Source organism: Phyllostomus discolor, chromosome 14 (genome assembly GCF_004126475.2).
Source record: "Phyllostomus discolor isolate MPI-MPIP mPhyDis1 chromosome 14, mPhyDis1.pri.v3, whole genome shotgun sequence".
NCBI lineage: Eukaryota > Metazoa > Chordata > Mammalia > Chiroptera > Phyllostomidae > Phyllostomus > Phyllostomus discolor.
The window spans coordinates 49,793,853-49,813,374 of NC_040916.2; the positions used below are offsets into that span (position 1 = coordinate 49,793,853).

At 52.3% G+C, this 19,522-nt stretch overlaps 2 long non-coding RNA genes across 4 annotated transcripts; one reads left to right on the forward strand and one right to left on the reverse strand.

Annotated features, from left to right (window-relative positions):
• Positions 1 to 2,846: 2,846 nt before the first annotated feature.
• LOC118498097 lies at positions 2,847 to 18,929 on the reverse strand. 3 transcript variants are annotated; one of them, XR_004900631.1, is made up of 5 exons: positions 18,635 to 18,929; positions 11,614 to 11,713; positions 3,928 to 5,552; positions 3,635 to 3,713; positions 2,847 to 3,168 (listed from the first exon to the last, which is right to left on the reverse strand). It is a non-coding gene; the product is annotated as an uncharacterized LOC118498097 (long non-coding RNA). The 3 variants fall into 3 exon arrangements; XR_004900630.1 differs by lacking the exon at positions 3,635 to 3,713 and having other exon boundaries at positions 18,635 to 18,928; XR_004900629.1 differs by lacking the exon at positions 11,614 to 11,713 and having other exon boundaries at positions 3,635 to 5,552.
• On the forward strand, positions 9,905 to 13,280 carry LOC118498098. The gene is made up of 2 exons (XR_004900632.1): positions 9,905 to 10,314; positions 13,028 to 13,280. It is a non-coding gene; the product is annotated as an uncharacterized LOC118498098 (long non-coding RNA).
• Positions 18,930 to 19,522: the final 593 nt, after the last annotated feature.

Genomic DNA, 19,522 nt, shown 5'->3' on the forward strand with positions numbered 1-19,522 from the left:
ACTCTGCACTCCCAGGAAGGGGGCCTGGGCTGGGGCCCGGTGTCTTGGGTTCGGGCCCAGTATGGACTTGGACCTGCTGAGCAAGGAGGGTTGCCCTCCCACTCTCCCTGGGCCTCAGTTTTCCCCATTGTATTTTCCCTGCCGTCCTTCCCAGCCCTGATGTCCCCCCCCCAGGTTTCCACCCTCTCGGCTACCACCAGCAGCCCCATCCCACCCTCCACTGCTAGTTCTCAGCCCTCCGCAGGCCCTCTCCAGACCTGAGGCGCAGCCAAACCTCTCCTCAGGGTGTGTCCACGCCCCTCACCCAGGCACTGCCCACCAGCCTCTGACACCCTTGCCCCCCTTCAGGTCAGGAGGAGCTGTTCCAGTCTGTAAGCCAGGAGAAAATAGGAAGATTCTAAGCTGGGGCTGACTGCCATGGAGCCCAATGGGGCCCTGCCATTTGCAAACCATGTGAGCTGGACAGACCTGTGTCTGTCAGCCTCTCTGGACCTTATCTGTGAAAGGCCTCAGAGGTTATCTCCAGGATCCGGTGAGACCTCGAGTGGAAGGCACTGTGTGGGACCTGGCACGGGTGGATGCTTGGTCGAAGTTCTTTTTATTCCCATCTCCCTCTCAAAGCTCCTGGTCGGTCTGCCTGTTTCCCTGGGACTGGGATGCTCTTTCACCGTCTACTCCCCATCATTTTTTGCCTGACTCTCCCAGCAGCCCCTCTAGAGTCCCAATTTCATCTCCAAAACTGGCCATTTTCCTTTGGTGAGTCTTTCCTGAAGTCTAACCACTGCCAGTTGCCCCTCCCCAGGCCTGGCCTCTTCCCACGTAGCCCAGCATCTGGGGCCCTGAGGGAATGGGGTGGAGCTGGGCTCTATGGTAACTCTGAGAAGAGAATGCCCTCTCTCCTCATCTGCATACAGACAGTCTCATTAACGTACAGACAGGTCTCATCTGCATAGGCTCAGTAGGATTCTGAGAGCACATTCTGAAGTGTCCCTCCTGGACCCTCCTACCTCAGTGCAGGCATTCCTGTCGAGGGAGGGGTCCCTCCCCACCCCTGCTGCCCCAGTCTGGGTCTGGGTCTGGGTCTTTCTGTTTCCAAAAGGCAAACCTGCTGTGGCTGGTGCCCTGCTTTTCTTTCCTGCGCCCAGAGGAATTCTACCCCCTCCTCTTCCACCACCTCGTGCCTGCTCCAACTTTCCAGGCCAGGAAGGAGGCCCCAGTCACTGCTGTCAGACTGATGTTCGGGCTCTGGGGTCCAAACAGAAGCCGAGGATGGGGGAGGCTGTCCTGGGCAACTTCCCGCATGCTGGCTCCACACCAGACCCTGTGTCCATTCACCCAGGGAGTGAGAGGCACGGGTGAGGAAGGCCCCAAAGTGGGTCCTGGCCGGCTGGGCAGCAGGAAGGTCCTGAAAGGAGGGCTGGAAACTCCAGAGACACTCCTCTGGGCCTGGTGAGCCTAGGGCTCAGCCCCTTGAGTATGCCAAATTGATACAAAAGGAACTGCCTCTTCCTGGCTACTTCCTAGGCCTCAATCAGCCCTCCTAGATATGGTCCTTGTGGGGGACCCTGGGACTCCTTGGCGTGCAGGTTGAGGGACACTGGGAGTCCTCTCCTGACAGGCCCCACCAGGCTGAGTACCCTGGGTGTAGTCCTCTCCCTCTCTGGCCTCATTGCCTCTGCAAAATGAGGAGCAGGGCTAGACCAGGTGGCTCTTAATGTGAGCCTCCTTCCTGGTAACAGCACCCAGCATTCTGTATGCAATTTCACAGATGCAAGGGTCCCCTGAGGTTCATCTTGACCTCAGACTGGGGCCCTGGTCTCCAGGAGCTAAAAAGCTGTGGTCCACATTTAAGCGGGAGTGTGGACAGGTGCCGAACCCATGTGGAGTATCTCAGGAAAGACACAGGTGCCAGTGGTTGCCTCTTGGGACAGAAGGTGAGTGGCTGGAGACAGTCGTGGGAAGGAGACATACTTTCCCTTTTGTGCTGTTAGAATTATACCGTGTGCATTTTTATAAGCATTTTTATTTAGAAAAATTCCAGGATTCAGACTATAGTTCCATGGAGAGATTGTGGTTAGATGAGAGGAAAGACTTTTTGGAGGATGGTGGAGAACTTGGAATGTGCCGGCAGTCTGGACTCTGCTAACACTCTCCAGCTCAAGAGTGAGGGGCCCATCCCTTGGAGAAGCGTGTTGGATACAGATGTGTTACAGGGGGACTAGAATCAAGAGCACAGTCCCAGCTTCTTCTTGCTGTGGCTCCCCTGCCCCTCAGCTTCCCTCTCAAGATCTTATTGGGAAGTCCTACCTGTTCTCTAACCTGAATTCCTCTTGCTAGGCATATTCATTCCCTTCTGTTGCTACTGAAGAAGGGAGGAGGGGTGGGTGGCCTTATGACACAGCGGTGCTCTCTCTTTGTGGTCTGGTCAAACCCAGGACATATCTGAGGAAGGGGTCCCTTTGAGGAAGAGCCAGAGGCCCACCCAGTGACCCTCCCACACAGGCACTCTGGGGAAGCAACCCACATCTCCCATTCTCTTAGTTCTTGGGATGATACTGAGGGGCCCCCTCGGCTGGGAGCATCAGTCTATTGCTCTGAGCTGAGACTGACCAGTCACGGGTGGCATTCCCAGGAAGCTTAGGGTGGCTGAGAGAGACGGAAGGAGCCAAAGAGATCTTTGTTCCTCCCCTGCCCCTACCAAGGAAGCTCTGTCTTAATGAGGCTTTCCCCTTGTGTTGCAATGGTGGCTTCTAGCATTGGTTGCTGGTGGGGAGGGGCTAGGATTGCCCTCCTCTCATTCAGTCCCTGCCCACCCAACCCTGTGCAGGCACATCCACTACTACTAGTACTGTTGTTCAGTAGCCAAGAGTCTTTATTAGACAGGAGATGGGACTCCCTCCTCAGAGGAATCTCAGCTTAGACAACACAGGCAAAACCAGGATGGGATGGGACCAGAGCCAATGGTGAAGCCAAGCCTTATTCCAGGTGGCCCCGGGTGTAATCGGCTGTCCAGGCTGGAAGCTGGGGCCTCTCTCCTTCCATCCTGTTCACAGGCTTCTTGAAGGAAGCAGCCAACTTGTTAGAGTTTAGCCTCATCTTTCAGTCAACCCAGGAAGGCCTCTTGGAGGGAACCAGGCCAACTGGGTGAAATAGGTTCTTTTTCTTGGTCTGAAAAGAAAAAAACATCAAGAGCAGAAAAGGTTGTCTTTGGATGGAGACCCTAGCAGTAGGAAGAGGACAAACTCCCAGGGAGAGTGTCCAGCGGCCCTGGAAGGGCTTCCCCTCATCAGGAAAGATAAGGGGTTGGGAGGGTCCCCCCACCAAGGGCTACTACGACAGTGGCTGACTCCAGTTGCTTCTTCTAGGTGCTCTACCCAGGACCATGGGGCACGAGGAATGCCCAGGGTGGGGACTCAGATGCCAAGCAGGTAAGAGAGTAGGTGGACGCCCAGGGGACTTGCTTCAGGAAGGTGGGAAGCATGCTTCCCTTGGCCAGGGAGCAATCTGGGAGGGTTTGGGTGACTTCCACAGCTCCTGTGGCCTCTTCCTCATTCCTGCCTTCAGCCTGCAAGGACTGTGTTTAGCATCCCCTGGACTTCACCCCGGCACCTAAGATGCAGGGCCCCTTCCTCACCTGAGAACTTGTCCAGAAGTCCCCCTGCCTATCTGCTCCTCTCTCCCATCAGTCCCTCCCATTGTGTTTGGAGCATGTTCTGCCAGAAGTCCGTGCAGGAGGAGAGAGAGCAAGCATATGCTCCAGGATCCACGAAGCCTCACCTGAAGCCCAGCCCAACCTGCTAGTCCTGTGATGCTAGGCAACATGTCTTTCTTGGGCTCTGATTCCACTTTTGTAAAGTGGGGACAATGTCTCCCAGTTTTTAGGACTTTTGGAAGATTAACCAAGGTAACAGCTGAGAAAGGGCTTACACAAGCAAGTGGGTGCCTAATCAAGGTCAGTTCCTTCCTTCCTGGGGTGCAGTGGAGCTGTGCCTACAATAGAAGTATGAAGTCAGTAGGAGCTGCACAGAAATTGGGTCAGAAGCACAGCTGTGGGCAAATAATTCCTTTCCTGCCCCATCTGGGGTTGGGAGCCAGCAGCTTTGGTAGCCCCGAAAACTCACCTGAGTTGACTTCTCCAAAGAGCTTTAAAATTTGAGACGAGATTTCAGAGAGAGGAGTGGGGCTTCTCAGCCTCGCCTCTACACTGCCCAGTTCTGCTCATATCTGTGCCACCTTCCTCTACCCAGACTCTCAGACTCCCCAAACCTATGTCCCTTTTCCCTGCTTTACCTCCTCCTTTCCCTACCTCATCCCCACCCAACCCACAACTCTATCCTTGTCAGATCCCTAACCTTGACCATACTACGGACGTATGGGGATAGGAGGTCTGCCTCACTCATCATACTGGAAACCCCCCAAAGGTAAGGTTTTGGTCTCCCTCAAATATGGGCTCCTTGACACATGTGCCCCTGCCCTCTTCTTGCCCTCTTCTGGGCCTGGGCTGGCTCCCAGAGGCCCTGAGCTAAGCTGGCTGTTCTTCAACATCCCAACTAAGTCTGCCCGCCTCTCCCTCCACAGCTCCCTTCCCCATTCCTTGCTCCAAATCCTCAGCCTGCCTGGGAAGCCTCCTAGCCCCAGGTTGGCTGGATTGGGGGGGAACAGCAGAAGAGACTGGTGTCTGTCAGGGCTTGGGAAAGGATGGTAGACGAAGGTCTATGCAGGCCCTCTCCTGGGTGGGGGAGGAGGAGTCCAGATGGAACAGTCTCCACCTGTTCCACCCACCCAGCTCCAAGCAGAGCCAGCATCTCCTAGCAACGGTTCGGTAGCAGGGGTCTGGGAAGAAGGTGGGGGCTGAGAAAGTGGGGTGGGGAACAATGACATCATAAATTATCCCCAGCCTCTCCCTGCCAGCCCACTCCTCCTCAGTTGAGAATGGCCTTTTTCTCTCCACCTGCTCCTCATTCCAGATTCCCTTAGCAAAGCTGGGCCCTGCTCAGGGTCCCTTGTAGATGCTCCTCTAGGTCAAGATGACCATTTTCTCAACCTTCTGCTTGAGTCCAGAGGAAGGACAAATTCTCACCATTTCAGGATTTCTCAGGGACCCTGTTGGAACCTCCCAATGGTGAGAGGGGAGAGTGTGCCTTCCAGAGGCTCCCCATACCCCCAAACCTTGGGAGACTATCACTTCCCAAGGGTCTCTGGCTCTCGCCTCTTTCTTTGGGTGAGGATGGCGCCAAGGAAGAGGGATTCCCAAGCATTTGGTGACATCGACTCCCCTTCTCTAAACAAAAGATTTTAGACCTGAGGCTCCTAAGTCTTTAAGGGCACTTGGACCTCTCACCAAGCGAGCCAAGTCTCAGTTTCCCTATCCCAACAGCTGGAGTCCAGGAAACTCAAACAAGTGACCAAAGGTGGGTGGCAGTTTCTTCTTTACTTCTCAGATCAGTCATGTCCAGCCAAGGGTCAAGGAGCTGATGCTTCAGCAGTACAGATCTTGGCTAGACATTGGGAAGGACTTCCCAAGACAGGCATAAACAAGATCATGGAGTTTCCTGGTTGAAAAGAGGAAAAATCTGTCATAGAAACAGGAAAGTAGGTGGGAACCTCTTAAATTTTATCTCATTATTGTTTCTTAGCCATATTAAATAACACCTAGGGAGTATTCTTAATTTTATTTATTTTTAGAGAGAAGGAAAGGGAGAGAGAAAGAAAGGAAGAGAATCAACGATGTGTGAGAGAAACATCAATCAGTTATTTGTCTCTTGCACACTCCCAACTGGGCACCTGGCCCACAACCCTGGCATGTGCCCCAACCAGGAATCGAACTGATGACCTTTCTGTTCGCAGGCTGACACTCAATTCCCTAAGCCACACTAGCCAGGGCAGGAGTATTTAGCACAGAACTTGACATATAGCAAGTCTCCATTTGGGCTATTTTAAAAAAATAATATATTAATATGGATCGATATCAGAAGGAAGGGATACATCCCTGGAGACCTATCTGCCATCCTCCAAGAACCCATGGGATAATCCAGATATGAGGTAGCACTCTGAGTACAACATGGCAGCCAATTGCCATGGCAACAGCAAGAGTCTGGTTGGTTGCAGGGCAGTGCCAGGAAGCCAGTTGGTGCCAGATGGATGAACCCAGAAGATAGCCCCAGCTGGGTGAAGCTCATGCCCCCGTGCCCAGGGCTGTCCCTCCATATGCCAGCCTCCGCCTGCTCTTTCCCTCCAGAACTAAAGGCTTCACTGCTATCTGTGGGGGATGATGCCAAAAAAACAATCTTCCTCCCAATTCTTGCATGTACAACAAAGAATGATCATTTAGAGACAAAAGCCCCCTCCTGTGTGAAATCTCCCTGGAAGGGATCTAAATACATGTGAACTTAGCTCACTCCTGAGCTATGCTGAAGAACCACAAGATCAGGGACTTGAGAGGGTCCCGAGTGGCAGGCTTGGTGCACCATATTACACATGTTCAGTGGAGGCCACGATGTGTGGCTAGAATTCTCTCTGGAGAACTGAGATGAGGGCTTCAGGGAGAAAGCAGAGTGGGTTAGGGCAATGAGAGAAGCTGAGTTTCACTGCCCCCTTCCCAGGATTGCTGTGCATATTTCTCCCTGGAGGGCCAGGGGGAAGTTCTTCCTGAGGATGAAAGAACCTGTGGTCAAAGAGTCTCCCACCTAGTTGTTAAAAATGTGCCTCTGAAACCAGTCTCAAAAGATGCTAACATGCTTGAGCGGTCCACAGTGCCCAGTGATGCTTCCCAGACAACCTTCATCATGAGCCACACGGAGTCCCTTCACTCTCCCCCTGACCCCTGCCCTCATTTCTAAACCCTGGAAGCCTTCGCTGATGGCCCTCCCATACCTGTAGTGCCCCCACCCCCACTGAATATTTGCACGCAACTTTACTAAACTCTCATTTCTTCCAGCCCATCTGACCCTCACGAGAACCTTGGGAGGAGTTTAGTAACATTAAGTGCCTTGTCTAAGGTCACCTGCTAGTAAGGGAGGAAAGCCAGAATTTGTCCTGCCAAGCCTGTCTGATTTGACTCAAAAAGCAAAACCTCCTTGCTCTGGCTGGGTGGGTCAGTTGGTTGGAGCATCATCCCCATACACCAAAACGTGTTCGGATTTGATTCCTGCTTGGAGCACATACCTGGGTTGCTAGTTCTTCCTTAGTTGGCATGCACATGGGAGGCAACCAATTGATGTTTCACATCTATGTTTCTCTTTCTCTCTTTCCCCCTCCTTCTCCCTTTAAAATCAATGAAACATCCTCGGTTGAGGATTTAAAAAAACAACAACAAACCTTGTTTTTGTTATCCTCTCTGCGGACAGAGACCCTCTGTCAAATTTGTGAGCAACCTGCAAGCTCAGGTTGTGTCTGCTGTCATTCTACTGATTCCAGGGCCCCAACACAAACACTTATTAGAAAGGACAGCGTGCATAAGGGGTTGGAGGTAGGGGAAATGGCCTGTCTATCCACACTTTAGACTAGCAATCAGTGACATAGGCCAGAGAGGGGGAAAGCCTTGTTGGGGGAGGACAAGGTTGGGTGTGGAAACTAAGGTGGCCTGGAGACTCCTTTTTAGCTCTGCTCAATCTTGTCGTTCCGTCCTCCCAACGCAACCCTCGCTGGAGGAGGAGGCCTGTACCGGAGATGGAGGGGAACTGAAACTCTTCTGGGAAGATGAGAGACTCAGGGTGGAGACAGCCTCGGAAGCACGAGAGGGCATGCGTGTGGGCTGGGGAAGGGAGGCTGAAGAGGCCTGGCAGGGTATGGAGTTACAGTTGGGAAGAAATGGGAAGGTGGTGGGAGCCACCATGCCTGTGACACCCAGGCCAGGTCTCAGATTCTTTTTCCTTCCTGGAGCTGGTTAAAGCTTAAAGCCAACCCTCGGGACTTCCCTCCTCCAACCCTATTCCTCTCCCCTGCCAATGGGCCCCCTGGGAGCTAAGCCCCTTCACCTGACAGGGCCACTTCCATGGCCACTCAGAGAGGTCTTTGTACAGAGGCTGGGCCTGGGGATGGGGATATAGCCAGCTCCTCCTACTTGCACTCCACCCAGTGCCCAGCACGTGGCCAGTCAACATCTCCTCAGCTGCCTCTCCAGCCTCTCACCCTTTCTCTAGGAGAATCCTGTCAGGGCCTTGGGCCACCCCTGGATACCCTTTGCCCTTTCTGTCACTCCCTCTTCCAGAAGTTTTCAGGACTGAACCTACTTCTCTGTTCTTCACTCCAGTCCTCAGTGGCCCATCTCCTGTCCCAACCTCAGGTCACTCATTGTGCTGGGGACCAATCTTGGCTTCTCCATATCTGCCCCTGAAAGAGCTCCTGTAATGCCACTGTGTGTGTGCATGCATGCATGTGTAGTGTGTGTGTGTGTGTGTGTGTGTGTGTAAGGGGAGCATTCTAGTGGGGGAGAAACAGAGACCTTTCCTCACGTAGCTTCCAGGCTTTTCATATGTTTCTTCATTTATTCAGAACTAGCTGAGAGCCAGTTCAGTATCTGGCTGGGTGTTGGGCTCAGTGCACAGCTAGATGGGGCTGTCCTCATCCCTCCTGGGAGTGGTTATGTGCTGGTCTTCCGCCATACCCTGCGTCCATCATCTCTGAGTATGTCAACTAATTTCCCAGTAGATCTATCAATTCCAGTCCTCCTGGCAGAGCACATAGGCTCTTAATATCCAAACTCCTGCCTCCATTTCCTACCTCCTCCTAGCCCAGGCTCCCTTTGCTGGACACTCTAGTTCCCGAATACACCAGGCTCTTCCCTACCTCCTTGCCTTCAAGTAAGCTGGCTGCTCTCCACTACCCACTTCCTCAAATTCCTTAGACTGACAACTCCTGCTTACCTTTTATTATTCCCTTATCTTTTATCACTTATCCTTTAAAAGGCTTCCCCTCCATGAAGCTTTCAGGAATGAGACCAAAGTGGTAAAAGTGAATGAGAGTGAAAGGAAAGGGGGAGGAAAAAGAGCTCATAGCTGAACCTGGGGGAACACTTTTGGCTGGAGAACTGGTTGACCCAGAGGACTGGATCATAGAACAGAAAGAATAATCAGGGACATAAGAGAAGAACTAAAGGCCAAGGGAGAACACAGACTGGATATCAGTAGGAAATGTTCCATAGAGGTCGCCAGGCCCGAACCAGGGCTGTTGGGTCCAGCTGAGGAAGTGTGAGTGGCCCAAGAAGGCGCAGCTTCAGCAGAGTTATGCTGATGGAAGCCAGACTGCTGGGCTGGGGAGGGAAGACCTGGGGGTGCACTTCAAGGACACAGCAGCCCTTCACAGGCCCCAGAGAGACCCTCAAAATGGTGGGAGATCCTATGTGTCCACACATTACTCTCTCCTCCTCCTGCTGATACTTCCAGTTCTGAGTCCTCCGGTGCTTTTTACATTACCCACAGCCTGCCAGTCCTCTGACCACTGGTGCTCTGGAACTAAACCCAGGGCAGAGGCCTCTCCACCACCACTGCTCCCTCCTGGGTGAAGCTTGCATCTCTTCTGGGGTGCCATTCCTCATCTCTCCCTCCTTTCTTCTTTCTCCATCCTCTCTCCCCAACCCCTCTTGGGAAGACTCAACAATGTTCCTGATCAACCAGAATGTTGAACCTCACCTCCCTCCACGTCCACCAGCTAGAGGGGTGCTCAGCCTGCATCTGTCCAGACGCCGTTTCCGCCGGCTACAGACGATGGCGGCCTCCCCCTGCTTCCGTCCCCACAGCCGCTCCCACAGCCATGCCTCCGACCCGGCCCCTTTCTTGCTGGAGACCGAGCCCAACAAGGTGGGGGGCCAGGCTGGGGAGCCAAGACCAGAGGAAGCAAGACAAAAAAGGACAGAAAAGCCGGCCCCTTGGCATCTTTCTTTGGCATTTGAGCCCAGCTTACGGAGGGAGGGCAGAAGGGAAGAAAGAAAGTAGTGTGAGTTTTTATTTCTGTCCTCTTCCTGCCGCCTCCCCCCACTACATACACACTTTGATGAAAACAAAATCTCTCCCCTTTTTCTCTCCTCCACCTCCCTCCCCCTTTTTCCTGGCTCCTACCAAAAGCCTCCTGGAATGCAAATGAGCTGTATTATGCAAATCTATGCAAATCGGGCTTAACGAGCGGAAGGAGGAGGCAGAATGCCTAATGAGTAATGGCGGAGGGGTGCAGATGGAGGGTGGCAGGAATGACCCCGTCTTCTTCATTCCCACAGCCTGGAGGCTTGCTAGGGGTAGGAAGTATCCTTCACTTCTGACTAGGCACAAAGCAAGGCCCTATCGTTTCATCTGAGAAGTCCTAGGATGGCCTTGGCTATAGGTAAGGAATGCAGAGAGCTTGGGAAGAAAGAGAGTTAAGTACGAGGGACTTGTGCTCACTTGCACGGCCTTGCCCAGAGACTCTGGATGCACCAGCTTCCCAACCTTCAGCTCTGGTTGCTGAAAAGAGGGTGATGCTTGTGCACATCATGGCTTGTGCATCAGAAAGAGGATTCCCAAGGGAAGATTCCCAACTAGACCCAGGTCGTTCCTGGGAGTGGGGAGGGTGAAAGCTGTCTCTATGTGCTTTAAAACGCACCCCCCCCCCCCGGGGGTGGTTGCCATGGCAACATAGCATAGAACACCCACCTCCCCAACATCCAGCCCCAGAGGACCTAGGAGTGGGGGGACAGGATAACAGATTGACACCCCCTGATGCCCCCACCACCTGGCACTGCCAGTCGGAGATGGCGCCATCAAATCCTGGAGAGAATGGCCCCTTTGTTTGTAGGCTCACTATGTTGGGGGAGCAGGCTGGGGCACACAGAAGGGCATTTCCCAGGCCCTGTTCCAGTTTGCATGACTCTTGCTGGCCTCTGGAGACTCCTTGTGGCCATCCACTGGCCCCTGTGCCCTGGCAGATGGCTGCCCCTGTGCCTTTTTTCCCATGGGCTTGCCAGCTACTGTAGGTATGCCTTCCCCTGTGCTTCTCCCTCTAAACCCCTCAAATAGAGAAAGCAGTCAGTTGCATACCTTCCTGGCTTGTGTGGACATATAGACATCTCATATGCCTAGATATGCATCCTGTCCTTTTTGTAGGGGGATAACCTTTGAACTCTCCCTACCAGCTTTAGGCCAGCTACCTCCAACTCAGGCAGGGAGACTCCAAAGGAGGCATGAGACAATAGGTGGACCAGGCTGAAATGTAGGAGCCTGGATTGGCAGGGGCTGGCATTTCCACTAACCAGCAGAGTGACATTAGTCACACCTTTTCCACTCTCTTGGGATCTGTAAAATGAGGGACGTAGGGCTGATGACATCTAAACCTCATTTTAGCTCTACCTGGTCATTTCACTCTGTATCTCACCTGAACTTAAGTTAAATCCTTCTTGAAATCTAACCCTCCCCTTTTTACTGCTGGAGCAGCCTCTCACATTCAGGCTCCCTAACGTGGGCAAACCCAAATTCCTGGAGATGGAATGCCAACTGCTCTCAGCCCTTTCCTCTCCTTGAAACTCCACAGTTGCCTGCAAACAACTCCTACCGATTAAAAAGCTAGAGTCTTTGATATCTGCCCATTCAGACAAGAGGACCCCCTCCTAACCCTCTCAACAGGGGTCAGCTCGGCCATCTCACTCACCGCCCGGGAGCTGTCCGTGGTGCTGGAGGCGGCTCTGATGCACATGTGGCTGAAAGAAGGTGGGAGGGTGGTGGGGCACCCACCCACCCCAGATGAAAAGCTAAAGGAAAGAGAAGAAGCAGAGACATTTGGAAACAGTAAGGAAAGGAGCAGATGTATTCCTGGAAAAAAAAAGTTTCTCCTCTCTGAAGATCTCCAACTTGCCAATGCTACTTTTGGGGGGAGAAAGAGCATAAAAGTCATGGGAACTCTGAACCTCCCACTCTTTCATCCATAATGACTAAAGTGTCCAGGACTAGCTCAGTCCTCATCTGGATCCTATTTAGAAATTCACGGGGAGGTGAAGTCATATTTCCTGCACTTGGAGAGGGCTCAGGTTGAGGGAGTTGACAGGGTACAGACCTCTAAACTCCATCTTAAATTCTAAGGCTCCTACAAGGAATTTAAATCAAGATGAGGAAGATACACAGGTGTAAATACACAATCTGCCTGATAGTATGATATCAGGAGCTTGGGAGGAAAGGGGAGGAAGATAGAAAAGGATGTCTGTGTGTGTGTCCCAGGCAGAGAGATAAGCCTATATCAGTGGTTCTTAACCCTAGCTGCATATTAGAAGTACTGAGAGAGCTTTTAAATGATACTGAGGCCTCAGCCTCATTCCCAGATACTCTGATTTCATTGGTCTTGAGCTGGGCCTAAACATTCGTTTTTGTTTTTGTTTGTTTGTTTGTTGTTTTTTAAAGCTTCCCAGGTAATTTTAGCACATAACCAAGTTGAAAATCGCTGTCTTAGAAGAAAGCAGAATTATAAAGTGCAGGAGCTAGCTAATCCTGATCAGATGGAAGAAAAGGCAAAGCTAGGGCCTCTGAAGAAGAGAATGAACAGGGAAGAGGACAAGAATGTGACTCTTCTCCTAGAGCTCCTGTTGGCCTGGAGACCAACTCAGGTGGTGGGCTTGTCTGTTCTGTGCTGTGAAAACTCAAACCACCCCAAGACAACAAGATGAACTGCAGAGACAGGGAATGGGTGCAATGACCTCAAGGGTATGCTTCTCCCATTCACCCAGAAGGTCCCCAGGGAGGCAGTTGTGGAAGGTAAACAGCAACAATGGTCTTTTTCAGTGTCCAGATTCCAACCCTTCAGCTCAATTAGCAGGCACAGCAAACAGCAATTCAGCTTCCTTCAGCTGCTGTCATAACAAACTCAGTGCAGCCTTAATGGGGGATTAGGGCAAGAGGAGGGGGGTTTTACTCTGAGTCCTGGGAGAGCCTGGGTAGCAATGAAGGGTTCCGTCTTTCTCTCACCTCTCTCCTATCTCAATATGTACTCATTCACCTTTACCTTCCATAACCCTGCTTCTCATTCTCAAAGCTCCAAGAATGTTTTTATAGTTTTGTCTCCTCTTTCCTTCCAGTGATTTTTAAAGGATTAACCTAAATCACTTATCTCCTAGGGAAGTTGGCATACCCACTTCTGGATGAGACAGTGCCACAATACCCCAAGATCTCTGAGGTCTCAACAGCAAAGGAAAGAAGGTGGGAAGGTCAATCAGGTTATGAGGAAGGTGAAGAAATAAGTATCAATATTCCAGCTCCCAAACCTTGGAAACTGCAGACTTCAAGAAGGATGTCCAGATGAAGAATGCAGAGGGGCCAGTGCTTTTCTGGTGCGTTACCAATCTTGGATCCAGTTAGGGGTTGGAGAGGTAGGGGTTGGGAGGCAAGAGGAGAGAAAACAGCCCTTCTTCAAGTCATTCAGCAATGAAGAAAAGTCTGCATGCTGATAGGCAGATCTCTGGTTTGTTAATTATACCTACTACCTAATTTGTCCTTTAATTTATCTTTTAAGTTCTTTTTAAAGATTTTGTTTATTTATTTTTAGAGAGAGGGGAAGGGAGGGAGAAAGAGAGGGAGAGAAACATCAATGTGTGGTTGCCTCTCATGCCCCTCTTATTGGGGACCTGGCCGGCAACCCAGGCATGTCCCCTGACTGGGAATCGAACTGGTGACCCTTTGGTTCGCATGCTGGCGCTCAATCCTCTGAGTTGCAGCAGCCAGGGCTGGTCCTTTAATTTAATAAGCTGTATTTTTAGTAACTGTAGAAGCTTAATGGAATAAATTTGGAGTTCTCATTTATACATGCCTTATTTCTCTATCTACGTAAGTCAGTTTACCGGTCATAGGTACTCTTACAAACAAGTAGTAAGATCCATTGAGGAGAAAAACACAATGGCCATTCCGCCATATGAACTCCAGCCTCTTCCCTTAACAGGTTTCCCAAGGACTGTTCATCCTCTCCCCAGGTTTCATACACTGCCTACCCAGGTCCCAGGAGTCCTTCCTTGACTCCCAAAGCTATAAAAGTAGAATAAACTTCCTCAAGTTTAAGTGCTTTGAGCTTCTCAGTCAAGAATATGCCAAAGACATGTCCTTTTTGTATTCTGAGATCAATTACATGCTTTCAAAGAGTCGTTCCAAACTGTAGCCTTTAACCCTTCTGCAATCTAAGAATTACTCTCTATCCACAGGTATTATAGCATATTATAGGATCTTCCATATAGAATTCTTTATTTGCTTCACATATCAACCTGAGTATATACATTCTTATCACCATTATATAAACATTCAGGCTGAAGCTTAGGAATCTGCGTAAGTTATGGCCCCCAAAGATAGACCTTGGGTCAGTCACATTTGCTCTTTCTATTTCTGTCCCTCCCCAGGCTTGCTGGTTGTGGTGATTGTGGAAGAACATTTCAATAAGACCCTTTCAATGCCTAGAATTAGGAAACTTTTGTCTCTGGATGACAGCATGAGTGATAATGTAAAACTTGAGTCAGATACTTAGGAAGAAGTTGCCTTTGAACTCCTGGACCCAGAATTCAATAATGGGTATTGGGATGAAGGGCTGAGGACAGAAATGTATAAAGAAACCACCTTAACCCTGGCTGGTGTGGCTCAGTGGACTGACTGAGTGCCCACCTTCAAAATGAATGGTCACCAGTTTGATTCCCAGTCAGGGCACATGCTTGGATTGCTGGCCAGGTCCCCAGTCGGGGGCATGTGGGAGGCAGCCAATTAATGTATCTCTCATATATCAATGCTTCTCTCCCTTTTTTCTTCCTCCCTTCCCCTCTCTCTAAAAATAAATAAATAAAATCTTTTAAAAAAGAAAGAAACCAGCTTAGAATTTGGTTTCCAGTAGGAATAGATGGATATCGCAAAATCTGAAGAATAGAACTAAAAATTCTTGGACACAGATGTGTTATGATACAAAGAAAGAAATTTCCTAACTGGTAACTGGTGAGGCCCTTCCCAGCCCTTTTGAAGCCAACTTTCCTGCACACCATTCCATCAGTTCTCATCTTGGGTTTAACTGGAGGAGCTGCTGCTTTGTGTGAAGGTTGGGGGAGGCAGAAAGCCTCAGTGGTGTCATTGTGATGTCTCCATTTGGTTAAACCCCCACTTAATTCCGGAGTTTCTGTTCTTCCAGGGGATTTACACCCGTGAGTAGCCAGGCACTCTTACCACACAGCAGAGTTCCCTGCCCACCCTGGATCACACGCATCCCAGCTGCATGCCACCGAGTGTCTGACAGCACATGCAGCCACACACAGCTCACAAGCACAGTTGCCCACTGTTCCTACAATCCTGTCCACACACCTGCAGGCACACACAAGGCTGACACACACCCTCACCCCCACATCTTCCTGGCCTCTGTTCCCCCTTTCCACCACAATACTTGTTTTCTAGAGTGTAAACCCTCAACCCACCAGTTTCTTCAGCCCATCTATTCCCTTTTGGAGAGTCTGTGGTCAAGTGTGCTAACAGGACACCATGATTATAACGCAGACCCCTTGTGCTTAATCATACAGATGCTAAGTCTCATGTGGATGAGCCTCAGCAGACCCCAAGTCCCTATTTCCAACCAGAAACATGAGAAGTTTTTTTTAAAAAGACCTATTTTTCCTGGTACTGCTCATCAGATGCCAACTCCCTTAAGCCCATGGTCACCACCAGGCCTTGTGTCTGCGTGGCCCTTCCCTCTTCCCTGATGCACTGATCCCCCTTCTCACCCTCCTCAGCTTAACGCCAGTTTAGTGTCCTCACCTCACTCTCTCCAGATCCTCTCATGGGCAAGTAAAGCAGTGGAAACATCATTGGGTTTTAAACTGATAAATGACATAGAAACTCATTTGAGTCTGTGGTTCCTCATCTGTAAAATGAAGTTAAAAACCAGCTCCCTCACAGTGTGGGAGGATCAAAGACAGGCACGTAGGCGGAGCACTGTTACCTGAAGGCACTGGTGTGGTGTTAGGGTTGCCGTCTCCCCCCAGACATGCTCCCTTTCTCCTTAATCTCATCTGCAACTGCCTGCCTCAGAAAACAAGACCTCCAAAACTCCAAACAGCTGAAAAAGCAATAGGCTGTTAATTTCTTCTTTCTCCAGACCACTGGCAGAAGAAAATAAGTACTCTAGGCTCTCTGAAGCACAATTGTTTTAGGTTGGATTCCCTAATATTTCTCCCATATAACATATAATTCAATCATAATCTTCTAGCTATGAAAAATTCCTGGGAGAAAGTTTTAAATTTATAGTGGAAACTGGAGTACAGTCTGTACAGTCATTTTTTCCAGTTCTCCTGTCCTCTTTTTACTCCTTACTGCCCTGCCTGTGTCCTGGAATGCCAGGGGGGATGGGACGGGACGGGGAGAGGCGACAAACAGAGCGGACGGACTGCTTCCACTTTGGCCACGTTTCCTTTGATTTTACCAAGTGACTCCAGACCGTGTTCCTCTTGACTGCACCTAAACACTCTTTTGCTTAAAATATTTAGGTCAGGCCAGATAAATGGATTCTTTTAGGAATGGCCCTAGTTAATCTCTAATTCTTTGCTTTCTTTGGGCAGCATAAATACTAAGCTACAAATTCCTTTGTGTTTGGGCTCTCTAAGGCCATTTTCTCTTGGAGATGCTGATGCTGATGATGAGAGAGACAGTGAGAGAGAGAGAGAGAGAGAGGGAGAGAGAGAGAGAGAGAGAGAGAGAGAGGGAAGGGTGGGAAGGTAGGTGTCCTGAAGGACCCCAGTTCAACCCCTTGGATCAAGTGAAGACAAAGCTGGCATGAAAAGCTTTCCAAGACGTCGGACTCAGATCCTGGGTTGTAAAGGGGGATGAATAGGAGAACAAGGGAGGTGAGAAATACTCTGCACTCCTTGCCCCCAAACCCAGGCTGGGCAAACCCGTTCCATCCTGCCCTCTTTCTGAGCAAACCCGACCCAGTGTATCTCTAGCCCTGTCTCCACTTGTCGCCACTTCGCCACTCTCAGCTCACAACCGGGCGGGATAGGCCTATATGGCTTCAGAGAGCCATAAAGGCCAAGGCCGGCGTTCTCAGGTCACCTCCTCACAGCGTTCTCAGACCCCGCCACTGCAATGGCTGTGGGCAGCCTGCAGGAAACTGTGTACAGAACCCAGGGAGGAGGCCTGGGCAGGGAGCCCCAGGTGCTGTCCGGAATAACCCCGCAACCAGGTTCCAACAGATCCTCCCTTGGAGCAGCTTCCCCAGCAGTGACCCAAGCCACAGACTGCCAGGAAAGGCCCCAGATCGAGAGGGAGCCACGACCCCTTTTTTTGCTTCCCAACAGTGCGGAAGGTCATTGCACCTAGCAAAAGTGCAATGGGACAGAGGCTCCGACCTACGCAGAAGGCAGGAAGTCGCCCGGACCGGACTGGTGTGGTCTTGAGCCTCGGGGGCCGCCGCGTCCTCCAAGTCCCTGGGTCCCCGGCTCTAGGCCCTGGCTCAGCCCCCCTCAGCCCCGCCCTGCCCGCCCATGCGACCGCTTTCCCGGGGCCCCTCTGCGCAGTGTATGGGGTTATTTTTACTTTCGGTTATCTAGCTTTATGAAGACTCCACACCACTCATACAGCTAGATAACCAAAGATAACAACCAACCCCGCCTCCTGGCCGCCGCCGCCTCTTCCACGCAGCCTCTCAGCCGCCGCCTCCGGGTGGCCCGCCGGTGAGGGTTGGGGGAGGGTACAAGGATGGAGGTGGGGGGCGGAGAGAAAAACGGGAGTCGAGACTGAAAGACTCAGAAGCACAGGGACACGGACGCGGCAGAGAGGCCGAGACCGAAAAGGGCGTGGAAAGGACGTGACAGGGGGTGGCGTCGAAGTCCGGGGATCGCCGGGTCCCGGACCCCAAAGCTTCCAAAGGCCGCGTTTCCCGCTCCCCATTCGAACCGGAGTGGGAGTTCCCCTGGTCCTGCGGGGGAGGGACTCGCGGCTTTCGAGCCACCCAGGAAGGCAGCAGGCACCGAGGCGAGGCCTCCCCACCTCACCGGGTCTCCACCGCCCTCCCTGGAAGACCAAGGGCGCACCCCACAGCCCGAGCCTCTCTGTGAGGGGGGCGTAGCGGGAGGCCCGCGGCCGGCCCCACCAAGTCTTCCAACGCGTGAAGGCGGTGGAGGCGGAGCGGAGTTTGTGCAGCGGGAAGGGCTGGATCCCGCAGCCGACTAAGGGGGAGCTGGCGGCGAAACCCGGGGGTAAAGCCCCGGAGGCGCCCCAATAAGAAACAGGGAAATCCCGGCAACTCAAAGAGAGGGAAGCCGGTGGGGGTGGGGTGGAAGGCAGCCCGGGGACTTCCAAGCAAGACTCTCCGGGAGGGAAGGACGGGGCACAGACCCTGCCGGAGAAGGGATTCGGGACAGCTCCCGAGAGATGGAGCGCGGGAAGAAAAGTCGAGGGCGGGCGGGGCAGGTGAGCCGAGTCCCAGGCCCTGCAGGACTCCCCGGAGAAACGGCTCCAACAATCACCGGGGCAGTGAAAATGGCCGGGGGTTCTGGGCGAGCGGTTCCCTAGCGGTTGGAGACGGTTCCGATCGAGAGCGAGAATCGTCCAGAAGGTCCCGGGAGCCCCGAGGAAGAAGTGGGGCTCGGCCGGCCTCTCGTGGCGGACGCACAGGCACTCTGGATGCCCAGGCGCTCGGCCCCCTCGGGCCTTGAGCCGGCCAGGCCACTTACATCGAGCCCGAGGCGCCTATCCGTGCTCCCAGATGTTGTCCTCTGGGCCCTTCCCGCCCACGGAGCTCCATGGCCCTGGGTCCTGGGTGCCAGGGCTCAGCAGGGCTAGGGCGGATGCGCCCACCCGAATCTCAGCCTCTGCCGTGCAGAGGCGAGCAGGGTAGAATGGGTCTCACCTCCCCAGCTCCCTCGTTAGCCTCCGCCGCCGCGCTGGCCCCGGAGCGCTCCGGCTCCGGACTTTTCATTCATCCTTTCGTGCTCCCTCCCTAGGCCATCCTCTGATTGGCTTCACCGAGTCTGACGTCACCATCTTGTTGCCCCCTGTGGCCCCGCCCCTCTCCCGCCCTGTTTGAGCTGAAGCGCGCAATTGGGGCACCCCACCCCCAAGAGTGGGTGGAAGGCGGGGTGGGGAGGAACTACTATCTCTGCGTGCTGATTCCCAACCTCTTGCTGCCTCACTCATCCCCCCCACCCTCCTGCCATCTCCACCCAGGCCATTGCCATTTGCGGCTTTGATACCCAACCTCACTCTTTTTGTAGGTTCTACATTTTCCATTCTGGCCCTGGGTATATTGCACCAGGATCAGCACTCAAAGGTGGAAAAGACAGCTAAATGGTGGAGACTCTATCCTTAACTGCCTCCTCTCATCAGGATACTCTTTGTGCTTCTCGGGTTCTGATTCCTCCCAGACTGTGATTCTAATTTTTTAGGACGGGAGGGAACTTTTCTTGTTGGTTTTCAACCCAAAACAGTGAGGGAAAGATTCCGGAAGTTTGAGACTCCTACTGGGAGACGTGGAGTCCGAGCGGAGCTGGGCCTCCTTGTTCATGGTGCAGAAACGGGAATACCTCTTGAACCTGTCACAGCGCCCGAGTTCCAGGTGGGGG